Source organism: Strongylocentrotus purpuratus, unplaced genomic scaffold (assembly GCF_000002235.5).
Source record: "Strongylocentrotus purpuratus isolate Spur 01 unplaced genomic scaffold, Spur_5.0 spur5_scaffold_5, whole genome shotgun sequence".
Classification (NCBI taxonomy): Eukaryota; Metazoa; Echinodermata; class Echinoidea; order Camarodonta; family Strongylocentrotidae; genus Strongylocentrotus; species Strongylocentrotus purpuratus.
In genome coordinates, this window is record NW_022145611.1 from 5,645,865 (window position 1) to 5,659,650 (window position 13,786).

Here is a 13,786-nt window from a genome sequence, read left to right on the forward strand (position 1 = left end):
AATCATCTCAAATAAGCAACTCTTATCTTCTATATACCCATTCGAGAACAATGGCTGACTCACAGCCATTTCTCTTATCGCTACACTTCAAATGTTGAATCTTTTCTTTTACTCCACTTGTACTTTATAATTTTGTACTTCAGAGGGAACAGGTCACTGTTTGCTTACCTGTGTCAAAAACAAGAATAAAAGATAAAAACTTCTGAATTAAAATAGACAACTTCTAAATGCGTGTACATGTAGGTGTCCACTCTTTAGTGAGTTCCCCCAGCATTGCTTGATAAACCTGAAATAAGGCTATTTTGTTCATTTTGTCAAACTTCTATAATTGTTATCAGTAATTGATTTGGTTTTTTTAATTTTTATTTGATTTGATTGATATCTATATAATCTTTTCAAATAATGATGTGCATTGGTTTCAAGCAAACAAATTAATCACTGAATAAAGAATATCATCCAGTCAGAAAAAAATTATATGCAGAGCAGAATGTTGGGAACTTTTACGTAGTCATTTTAAGCGTCCATAGTCAGTGTACCCCCCCCCCCTCCCACACTTTTTGTTCTCTCTCTCTCTCTCTCTCTCTCTCTTTCTCTTCCACGCACACACACATACACGCACACAGTCTCTCCTTTATTCATTTTTTTCAATCTGTGCTTCTCGTCTTCCCTGTCATTTCATCTATCTGAATGTCATTTCCCCCAATCTTCCTCGCCACTTCATGTACTCTAAAACTGGATTCGGTCGTCCATCGATATCAGTATTTCGTCATTGCGATCAGTTAACGTAATGACGTATATTATACCGCATATTTTTTCGATTATGAGCACTGTTGATAAAAGAAAAATGACAAGAATTCATCAAATTTGCTTAACATCCACTGAAAGAGAGAAATGTAGGGCATATTAACTCCTCGACCTTCGAAACTATAATTATTCTTTTCTTGTTTTCCCTCACGTTTGGCAAGACGACGTTTCGTGCTCTTTGCACCCATTATCTCCACCTTGTCATCATTCTATACACATACTTTATCTCTTTGTCATTTTGTATAAAGTAGATAAGCGGATCTGTAGAGAAGTGCATATAACGGATGGACATTGGAATAAAAATCTAGACCCCGTGATAATAATTATGCTCATGAACATACCTCTTTATCCACAGTTTTGGGGCGTGCTTTATTTGATTTGAAATTTGAACGTCACATGGTGATAAAGATATATTTATTTTAAACAGTAAGCCATTTTATGATTGTGCAATCTAGGCAAATATTGGCTTAAATCGGCTTAAATTGGACATACCGGAGTTACCTGTAGTAATTTGATATGTGCTTCTTTTTTTTTTTAGGGTGATAAAGCACTAAATTTTGAGTCTTTTATGAACATTTACAATCGTGACTAGGCGCTTCTATTTCTCTTTTTGGAGACTACCTTCACCCAAATAAAATACTGCTATATTTTCATGTTTTATGTACTTTGTACCGGTGAAGAACATTTTGGAAAAAACATAAAGAAATAAAGGAAAATTTTAAAAATGAAAATTTTGAGTCCCCTCGGTTTTGTTTTAATATCTCTTATTATTTTTTTTTGCTGATTTCGTTTGGGTATAAAAACATGGGTTTATTGCATGGAGATGTACATTTACTTTTACTCTGCAATTTTTAAATTTAACTCTTTATGAAATATGTGAAAATCAAGAAGATGACAAAAATTCTTGCAGAGTAATGGATTTCACGATAACATAAACAAAGTTACTAATAAAATTACTATTCTCCTCCTTTCCATAAAGTAAGACGGTTCATTTACTTGCATAACATGGTTTCTAACAATGGAATAACTATTTGCAATCAAAATTAGATTATTTATACACGGGCGTAAGCACGTCACTACTCCATAGATTTGACCTCGAATAGTTCGTAATGTATACATGAATGGTTTATCCAACTAATAATCAATTGCATACAGCGGTAGAATAAACTAATATTTGAGCTACATGGTGCCTATTATCATATCAACATTGTATGTAAATCTATTCGTCGGCGACCTGTGGAAAATTATGAACCCCCTCCCCTCACGCCATACACTATAGGCATAAAGGAGAAGAACCTTGCAATAAAGACATCATTCTAGAGAGGAGGGAAGCAATGTCTAGATATAATTGTATGAGGCGCCGTTTGTAAAACAATTATATAGACAAATTATATGTTATATAATCATTATTTAACAAATAATAGCCATTATTTACATATAATGCAAGAAAATGTACATTTTTATTTGTATATAATTCTTAACACATTTTTATTATTTATAAATAATGACAAAGAACGTTTCATTATTTATATATAATTGCCATTATTTATAAATAATTACAATTCACACTTTCATTATTTATATATAATAAAAAGCGTATTTCAATTATATAATATATAATGAAAAGCACATTTCCATTATATAATATATAATGAAAAGCCATTTCCATTATATAATATATAATGAAAAGCGTATTTCCATTATATAATATATAATGAAACGCACATTTCCATTATATAATATATAATGAAAAGCGTATTTCCATTATTTAATATATAATGAAAAACGTATTTCCATTATATAATATATAATGAAAAGCACATTCCATTATATAATATATAATGAAAAGCACATTTCCATTATATAATATATAATGAGAGGCGTATTTCCATTATATAATATATAATGAAAAGCACATTTCCATTATATAATATATAATGAACAGCGCATTTCCATTATATAATATATAATGAAAAGCGCATTTCCATTATATATTAAATAACGATTGTGTATGCAAATGTCAATGGTTGGTAACGCCCATAATATGAATATTCATGAGCTTGACTGATATTATTATCCTCTATTCCAGGCACCTTTCCATTTTGTGTTCTTTGTGCATTCTTATTAAAAATCCTACGTGCGGTAAATAAGTCTCTGTATCACCATTCTCCTTCTTATTTGTATGCAGATTTGGTTATAATGATTGATAACTGTAATCATCCTCATTATTTTAATAAGAAATTTTTCCATCTGTGATGGAAGTTTTTATGTACGATTGCCTGATCTGAAGACAAGACTTTCGCTGCATGCATATTTAATATATGACGTCACCCACACAGAGTGAGAGCTCGAAGTTTTCTTTGAAAGTTTGATGGTGAGTACAGCTGTAATTACGTTCAAATCTCGTAAATTGAATCATATTTATAAACATATCTGCTGTAGGTATGAATCTGCTGATTTGTCTGTACATTATGAAGTGGTTTAAAATGGTTATATCTGATGAATTTAGGAGTAATCTACACTCGAACTTTTGATTCGTTATTTATCGTCGTGAGAAATATTTCAGCTCGATTGCCATCGTCACTCCTTGATCCTTGGCCCAAACTTTCGGGCGAGACCCTCTCTGAAAATTAGATAGGCCTACGAGTATAGGGTCTAGACCTATAGGCAGATCACTTCACTAGCGCTAGCTGCATCAATGATCCAAGCTTTTTGTTACTTTTAGGTCCAACTGTTGAAAAACTACTTTCATAGTTGGGTCAGAAGAAAGTTAATAGCTAACACTAAAAAGCATGGTCACAGACTCACAGTTTACATGAGTTGTGAACAAGCGCCAAAATTTGGACCAGATGCCGAGATAGTAGACTAGACGAGTACGAGAGTAGAAAATTTGAGGCCTAGGCCTACAGATAACAGACCAGTAAATAATTGGACTACCTGAACAGGCGCGGATCCAGGATTTCTTAAGGGGGGGGGGGCCCAAATTTGAAATTATGCAAGCCAAATATTGGTACGTAATAGTGACACCGGCAGTGGCGAAATGAGCAAAAACCAGGAGGGGGGAGGGGTAGACAAAAAAATCTGCACCACCCTACTCTTACATGCAGGTTCTGCTAAACGTTTCTCTAAGTAGGTATTTACGATCAAGTAGAGCATTGTGAAATTGGCGTGGTGTCTAAGGGCGAAGAACCTGCGGGGGTCAAGGGGTGGAACCCCCAGAAGCTCAGGGGTATAGGCATTTAATTGCGGTCAGATGAGCATATTAGCATACCTTATTTGTGACACTGGCAGGACACTAATTGGCGTCACTATTCTTTCTTTCTTTATGAATTTGCCATTGTCCCACAAACGCATTAAAAAGTATAATTTATTAAACATTGAGGAAAAATCTCGGAAAATTATGTCATTTCAGCAACATTTGTAAATCACCGGTAGTCACCGGTATCAAATTAGAAATAAACCATGTTTGAATTATATTTGGGGGGCATCTGTCACCCCCCCCCCCCCCCCCAAGTCCCCTTCCCCATCAGTACGCCAGTGCCCCTCCCCCGATCTACACGTAACTGATCTCCCCTACCTTTCTTCTTTCTCTTTTTTTCTTTCCCTTTCTCTCCTATTTTCCTTTCCTTTCCCTTCCTACTCTCTGTTTTAGGTTTGCTAGGGGGAGGCAAGGGCCTTTTGGCCCCCCCTCCCCGATCCACACATTGTTGGCGGGATTAATCGCAACTGTTCTCCCCTTCTTATCACCCTTTTCTTTTCTTCTTCCTCTTTTTTGTTCCCTTTTAGCTCTCCTCTATCCCTTTCCCTTCCTTCTCCTTTTTTTTTTTTGTGGGGGGGGGGGGAGGGAAAAGGAGGCAAGGGCCTTTGCCCCCCCCCCCCGAACTACAACTTGTTGGCGGGAAAATTGCAACTGATTTCCCTCTTCTTTTCTTCTTCCTCTTTTTTCCTTCTCTTTATCCCCTCTTTACTTTTTTTCTTTCCCTTTCCTTCCTTCTCTTTTATTTTTTGATGGGGGGAGGGGGAGAGGTTACAGCTGGGAGGCAAGGCCCTTTCGGCCCCCCGATCTCCTTTTCCCCATTTTCTTTTCTTCTTCCTCTTCTTTATTTCCCTTTCTCTCCCTTTCTCTCCTTTTTCCCTTCTTTTCCTTCTCTCTCTCTAGCTCTCTCTCTTTTTTTTCTTTTCTTTTTTGCGGATGGTGGGGTGGGGGGGGGGGCCAAGGTCCGCTCGGCCGCGCCTGTCTGTGAATGTGATACTCGTAGTCGTACAGAGTCTTGTAGCTATCTAACAAATTAAAACACGATCCCCCCCAAAAAAAAAATATTCAGTCTAGACTACATTGTATACAGGGATACGTATAGTGGTGCCTGTGTGTTTCTTAAACTCTTTGTTGGCTAATTTGCCTCTGCTCTAGGCTCTATCTTTGAATTTTTGTTTGCTGTAAACACGATTAAGTTTTCTCTGTCATATATAGATCTAGGTCCATATCTATTTTGCGTTTTTTCAATTTGATAGAATGAACAGTTACGAGACATGCATCTAGATCATCTAGAGACTGTAGATCAACTAGATCTGGATCAAGGAATTGAATATAAATTTCAATGTTAGATAATGAAGGAGGGCTTTTTTGGTAAAGAGAAAATCCAAAAGAGAACAGTTAATTCTGCAAATGCTCATCAATGTTTTAATGATCATGCTCATTTCCTTTTATTCTAAGAATTAAATCCCCCCTCTCTTTTACAGGAAAATGTACAGAGACTTGTCGCAGTTAATGCAGTACCAAATGCTTGCTTTCTTGGAGTATGTGCTTGAAACAAGAATGTCCTGGAGAAAACAGACCACCACAAGAGAAGGTAAACATATTTACTTTTGATCTAACTTGATCTGTTTAGTTTTTTCAAGTAAAACAAAATTTTGAATATGTGAGGTCAAGGTCAAACTGAAGGGGATGCAAAGGGCTGGTTTGAGAAGTATGTATTCATGGGATGGCTATGTATGAATCCACATGTCTACTAACACGTTGCTGAAGTGTTTCTCTTTTTAGAATTAACATTTTAAGCTCATGTGCAGGGGGAAAAGGGGGGGGGTCCAATACATGAAAAGGAACGACAAGCAAAAAAAAATAATAACAATTGACCTTCAAATTTTGCAGAAAAAGTAAACGTTAAAGACAACTAAAATATTAAATAGTGCTATTTATTTCAAATTTGGTTAATATTTATTGAATTGTTTATAATTCTGTTCCAGGGATTGAGAAGGAGGGCTTCCTGTTGAGAGATCATGGGGTGCCTTGAGGTTCCAGTCTTGATGTTCTGCCCCTTACCTGAAAGCGATGGCCTCTTGTGCCTGACATATTAGGAGCAAAGCACAATGGACTGGTAATTAATAATGAATACATAAAAACTTCCATCACAGATAGAAAAATTTCTTATTAAAATAATGAGGATGATTACAGTTATCAATCATTATAACCAAATTTGCATACAAATAAGAAGGAGAATAGTGATACAGAGACTTATTTACCGCACGTAGGATTTCTGATATTAAGAATGCACAAAGAACACAAAATGGAAAGGTGCCTGGAATAGAGGATAATAATATCAGTCAAGCTCATGAATATTCATATTATGGGCGTAACCAACCATTGACATTTGCATACACAATCGTTATTTAATATATAATGGAAATGTGCTTTTCATTATATATTATATAATGGAAATACGCCTCTCATTATATATTATATAATGGAAATGTGCTTTTCATTATATATTATATAATGGAATGTGCTTTTCATTATATATTATATAATGGAAATACGTTTTTCATTATATATTAAATAATGGAAATACGCTTTTCATTATATATTATATAATGGAAATGTGCGTTTCATTATATATTATATAATGGAAATACGCTTTTCATTATATATTATATAATGGAAATGGCTTTTCATTATATATTATATAATGGAAATGTGCTTTTCATTATATATTATATAATTCAAATACGCTTTTTATTATATATAAATAATGAAAGTGTGAATTGTAATTATTTATAAATAATGGCAATTATATATAAATAATGAAACGTTCTTTGTCATTATTTATAAATAATAAAAATGTGTTAAGAATTATATACAAATAAAAACATACATTTTCTTGCATTATATGTAAATAATGGTTATTATTTGTTAAATAATGATTATATAACATATAATTTGTCTATATAATTGTTTTACAAACGGCGCCTCATATAATTGATGTACATTATTGTATCCCATACAGTCAGCGAATGGTTTTTAAACGTGTAAATCCCTCAATCTTACAATTTCGAATGAAATGGATTACTTTATAACTTCAGTGCTGAATCTAAGCAAGAGGCTATTTAATAATAATAATAATAATACATTTATATATCGCAGCTTTTATACAAAATATATATATATATATATATTCGTAAAATGTAATCAGATTTATTGCTGAATGCGTTGTTAGGTTGTCCTACCTAGCAACAATGAATGGGTGCAATTCGCATTCTGACTTTTGAAGCACAATTATTTGCAACAGATGGATGCAATAAGTTGTAAAATGGCACTTAACAAAGTAGTATGAATTAAATTCGATTATCTTAAACGAAAATGGCTTATTAGGAATTACAGTAGTTACATTCATGTATAAAGGTGAGCCTCAGTCAGCTGTAGGCCTACTTTGCCCGGTAAAAAAATAATCTTCAAGGTAATGATATTGATGGATCAAATTTAATGTGACCGACCTCACGACTCCATATCCCAGTTCGGACACAGTCATGTACGCTTTTAATTCAATTCAATTCAATTCAAATGAACATTTATTTTCTTCCAAACAATACAATTTATAAGTAGGAACATAAATATAATTAAAGAACTTGTATTACAAGGAAGAAGGCGCGAAACCCGATAAGCATAGCTTGTAATTGGTACGCCCGAATACATAAATACAATTATACATTATAAATGGGAGAAAGGAAGAAAGGAAGAAAGGGATAGGCAAAGAGGAGAGAAGGATAGAGAGCTTGGAGAAAAAGAAAAGAAGAGGACTGCAACATAGTCGCAATGGAGTGTATGGCATGCATAAACAACATAATGGCAAGATATAGGTGAAGAGTATAGTGTTGAAATACATTGTCCATTCTTTCTACAAAGTGTGACCGTTAGAATGTCAGAAATGACCTTTGTACGTCACTGTCAGGGTTTGAACTAAAGTAAACAACATGTCAGCCACTAATTATACACCATCTTGTTTAATTTAGAGTTTGACCGAAGGCCGTTGCGCCCCTATTGCGCTCGCTAACATGCATGCTCTTAAATGGGTAATTATGAATCGGATTAATTAACTTGCATTTCGTTTGCGTATATAGTGGCTACTATATGCGAGTAATATATATATATAGAGAGAGAGAGAGAGAGAGAGAGAGGGAGGGGAGAGAGAGAGAGAGAGAGAGAGTAGGGAGGGGGAGAGAGAGAGAGAGAGAGAGTAGGGAGGGAGGGAGAGAGAGAGAGAGGGGGAGAGATGGGGAGGGGGAGGGAGAGGGGGTCGGGGAGGGAAGAGAAAGATAAATGTATCTATTATTTTCATAAATGATATCTCAAATGTTACACAGTTCAGTACCATCGAAACCAAGTCGATGCGCTAGAGCGCTTTGGTAAGGCATTAATCCTCATTACCAGGTCCCTCGGAGAGGACCTTAAACCGTCGGCCGTCTGGTTGCGTACTTACAAGCATTTATGCTTTTGTAGTCAGGTAAAATAACCACCACCACCACCATTCCAATGTATATGCTGATGATACGTGTATTTACTAATCTTCAGTTTACAAATGACTTACAAGTACGTGTATGTTCTCGTCTCTATGAAGATTTATCACGGATATGTAAGTGATTGACGTTCAAGCAATTGTTGTTGAATCCTAAGAAATGTGAATTTATTACATTTGGATCCGATCGTAAATTATCATCATTCATAAACTTAAAAGTTCAAATTGATGTTGAGCAAGTCAATTGAATTTAAGAATACAATCATCTTGGAGTCATTCAGGGTTCGTCACTCAGTTGGAAACTGAAAAATATGTTATAAAAAAGAAAAAACGAAATCCCTGTACTGTCTCATACGACTTAGATTATGATACTGCTGTAATGCGTCGTAAAACACTTCTCCAACCTCATCTTGATTTTACAGCACTTTTGTATGGTTTACTGCAAGAAAAACTTATGTTTATGGGTTGTGTGTTCTACAAAATCTAGCACTTCGTATTATATTAGGAGTCGATCCCTGGCATAGTTTTTGTTTTATTGCATTATTCTCTAAACATTGATAGACTAAATAAAAACACTTTTGAATAAAAGCAGGCAGTCTCTTCCATTTTGTTTATGTTGCATGGATGCTCCCCATTCTCAATAATGTTCTAAAATTCCGATAAATAAATGTGAATTTTTTCTTCGTAAAATTGACTGTGTAATTTATCTTGATAAACATAATACGAACTATTAAAGCCTATCTGCATTAGTTTGGCCAGGAGGGATTAAACCTCCCTGCATGGTCACCGACAGGTGGTTATCTCATCAAATCGGCTGTCAATCAACATAAGAAAAAGGGGACCATGAAGGACCAATGGTCACCGCTTAGGCATTGTTTGCTTGGGCGCACGTAGCTATAAGTAGTGCAGGGGGGCTTTAAAGGGATAGTGGTCTCTACACACAAAAAAGAGTGTTTCTGCTGGATATATAATTTTCATTCTGTTTTGCTATAAATACTGCATTGTAAATTGATTTATACGGTATATATGTTTACAGAATATTGATATGTTACATTGTAAATTGACTTATATGATGTATATGTTCCCAAACAGAATATTGATTGTTACATTACATTGAAAAGTGATTATATGTTTATAAACAGAATATTGATGAACATCAATGAAGTTTAATAAATACAATACAATACAAGTATAACACTTTTCGATTCATTACCTTGATAATTATATTCGACGAATGGACAAGCTTCCTTAATTCGATATTAAAGTTAATCAGCTCTGTCGATTATTATTCATAGCGGGGGCAGGGGGGGGGGGCTTGGTACAAATTGGACGTCTCGTTATTTTCTGGACAATATGATGAATATATTTTGATTTTGATTTTGATTTTATTTTTTTTAACGTACATTTTTATGTAATATTTGTTTTTAGATACTCAAATTTATTCTGTACTTTTTTGTCATTGATACTGTGTCAGATTTATCTTTTTTAAACAATGTTTTTGGCTGATTGTGACTGTTTCGACCGTGATTAAATAGATACAATACATTTAGGGTTGGGTTGGGTTTGCTCTTACATCCGAAGTCGCTGTTGAAAACAATGAACTACTTTCACGACCATGTCCAATGTCAAATAGTATCTTTAAAGAGATAAAATTGACCTACCTGTCATAGGGTAACAAAGTTCAACTCAGAAAGATACGACAGATGAGAACAATGTCTCGGGTGAATTGCATATTTGCATAATGTTTGTTGAAACAACATTAAACAAATTAATTATCACCAACAGCTGTTCGTTCTGACAGTCTACTACACGTGTGTTGATTGTGACAGCAATGGTGTAATTAGGTGTTTCAGCGCCTTGGTCAAGCAATTAACCCCCAGGCCCCCACCCCCGCCTAAACTTACCCTTATACATGTATATAACAATTTTGGTATCCCGTGCGTTAAGCTATATTAGATTATTAAATAAACGTTTTTAAAAATTGTATTTAATATGAAAATTCCATTCACCTATTTCTTGTTAATGATCAAGGATGATTCTTGAATGATCAGTTATTTGAAGGGGATACCATGTGATTTGTATTTTACCTGTTTATATGCTTGTGTATTTATCTATTTTTTTTATGCTGTTATTTGTTTTTATTATTACCAAACAGGGCCTCATGGAAGACCACCAAATTGGTGATATGTGCCACCCTGTATAAATATCAGAAATAAATAAATAAATAAATAAAACTGTACGAGCGAGCGAAGCGAGTCAGCAAAAAAGGAAGATCTCTTTCTAATTTTTTACCTCGTCTTCGTCATTTAAATACACGCTGTCCGAATATGAGGATTTCGCGTGTCCCGTTGCCCCGCATCATCGTGTTTTTAGAATTGCGAAATATGGACACTTAACTTTCTTTAAAATTCAATTTTATCTTCAATATTCATCAGTTCAGATGTTGAAATAAAGTACATTCGGGCGCCATGCATGCTGCCCGAATATGATTATGTTCAGGCAGCCAAGTGTGAGGATATTCGGGCATCTCGATGGCTGAATATGAGGTGATGGTTGTTCGATTATTGGATCTCTAAAAAAATCCTCAGGGGGATCCCCAATGCAGCCCCTCTCCATTTCCCTCCCCTGCACGATATGACTGAAACCTGGATTTGAGAACATTTTGAACATTGATAAGCGGTTTTCTATTCACCGCTTCTCCAATGGGGCGCAAAATTAACGAAATATTTGAAGGAATATCAGTGGTCAAAGAATTTAGCAAGGTTACAAAAAGTTTAGGTTTCTTTCAAACGCTGAACGTTCACACGTGCCATTTTTTTACACTGCAGTTATTGAGGCGCAATAATTACACATCTTTTAAGCATTCAAAATTCGCTATTTTAAAAGCTACAATTAATATTGGGAACCAAAAATTACCGAAAAGCAAAGCGATCTATTTATTTATTTATCTTTTTGTTTATTTCTTGTATTCACTATTCATTCATTCATTAATTCATTCATTTATATATTTGTAAATCTATCTACTTATTTATTATTTCTGTAAGATAATGGTGAATTATTCCACGTACAGAATTTACGATCGTGTAATGTCCCAACATCAAATTTTTGAATATCGCTCTCATTGTATATTGCGATAAAGTGTGTAAATTGCTGTAAACATTACGTGGAGTTTTATATATTTTTGTATAGGCCTATATCATACCGCCAAGATTTCTAGTTTTCATGTTTTAAAGATGTATCAGTGTGAAGCAATCACAGGGCGGGATAAAATATATGGATTTTAGGGAGATAATAACTAAATAACTTGGTATATTCTGCCGTACATCTACATGAATACAAAAAAAAATACTTTTGTAGATTGACGAGAAGTGCTCTATTCTAGCATTTTCAGATCGTCAAATCCATTAAAACAATTCCCTGTTTCCTCCGTATAATATATTACAGGCCCAAAATTCTCTTGCCATTTTCCTGAAACCTTTCAGGGATTGACCTTTCCTTACAATTTCCAAAAAATTAAGGAGTTTTTTCATACCCAGAGACGTATAAATTTACACGATCAGATTTTGAATTTTGACCCATATTTAAGTTTTGGGGTTACTGTAATGATAGTGTGTTCTTTTTTAGACAATGGTGGAACCAGCTGATTTTACAATTATCTCGATTGTTTCCTGTCGGACGAGCACTTATCACTAGAAGGGAAATTGTGGCAAAAGTACATTGATGGCTTTCCACCTAAAACAATGAAAGGTTTTTCACCGATCAAAGTGACAGTTTTGAAAGGAAAATCAAGTGCAAGTGTGGAAATCGAAGTTGATTTCCCCTACTGTTGAAGAATGGATATTCAATCTAATCAATAAACAAGGTGAAGTCGGGGGAAATAGAATCATTCGATTTGTGTTGTTCTCACAGACTAAAAATCAAGTCGTTTGTCGCCCCCCCCCCCCCCACCCCTATCGGATAGCAGTGCGTACAATGGCCAATAAAATCTCCAGCGATAAACCAAGAACACAGTCTATGGCAGAGGCCACGGATAAATGTATCTTCTAGGGCCTCCTCCCCCCCCCCCCCACCCACCCCCTCAACCCACCACTGCCCGCCCCCATCTACCCCTTCCTGACAATATCGTACCTATGAAACCACCAGAGTCTCATGGCTGGGATTCGAACCCGGAATATCTGCATGGTTTTGAATCCGGTGGTGTATCCTAAAATGCTTTACAGTGCGCCCGAGAAAAAACGAAACCGAGAATTATCGATGTTTTATCATAACTTAATCACATTTATAATTGATAAATGACACATATTTTGAAAGCTTATTTTTTTTCATTTTGATGCAACTCATATAATACATATTTCACGCATGAGTGATTAAAATGAATTTGAAGAGAGGAAACCAAAAAGTCATTTGGCGGACGGTTTCTGAATTTCAAGGAGAAAATCACCTTTCTAGATAGTTAAGTTTCTGCCCTTTCATATGACACCTCAATCAGGAAAAATGAACAAGGAATGACAGAGTTCTGTTTGTTTGAAGTAGTGCTTGCATTTCCATAATTTTATCAAACGAATTCGTTTTTACTGGGTGCCTGCCGTAGCAACACACAGAGTTGACAAAAGACTTAACTGCATTTCTTTGACAATCAGCCGTAGACGAAAGATTTCATGCATGTTGTCAATTCTGCATGTTGTTAGCAGGCACCTAGTGAAAACGAATTCGTTTGATAAAATTATGGAAATGCAAGCACTACTTCAAATAAACAGAACTTTGTCATTCCTTGTTCATTTTTCCTGATTGAGGTGTCATATGAAAGGGCAGAACCTCAACTTTCTAGAAATGTGATTTTCTTCTTGACATTCAGATACCGTCCGCCAAATGACTTTTTGATTTCCTCTCTTCTAATTCATTTTAATCACTCATGCGCGAAATATGCATCATATGAGTTGCATCGAATGAAAGAGGAGGATCTAAGCTTTCCAAATATGTGTCATTTAGTAATTAATTATGATAAAACATCGATAATTCTCGGTTTTGTTTTTTCTGGGACGCACTGTACAATAGTTTGCGGTTTGCTTTATCTTTTATATCCACCTGTCACTATATTACCGCAGTCATTCGAATGTTGGTCCACAACATTAATTTGGCCTATTCGAGTAATTTTTAGCAAAACTTTTAGATTGAGCAGATAACATCTTTTGGCA

At 35.0% G+C, this 13,786-nt stretch overlaps 1 long non-coding RNA gene across 1 annotated transcript; it reads left to right on the forward strand.

Moving 5' to 3' along the window:
* Positions 1-3,107: 3,107 nt before the first annotated feature.
* Positions 3,108-6,169, forward strand: LOC115929438. Its single transcript, XR_004066493.1, has 3 exons — positions 3,108-3,178; positions 5,545-5,654; positions 6,049-6,169. It is a non-coding gene; the product is annotated as an uncharacterized LOC115929438 (long non-coding RNA).
* The last annotated feature ends 7,617 nt before the right edge of the window (positions 6,170-13,786 follow it).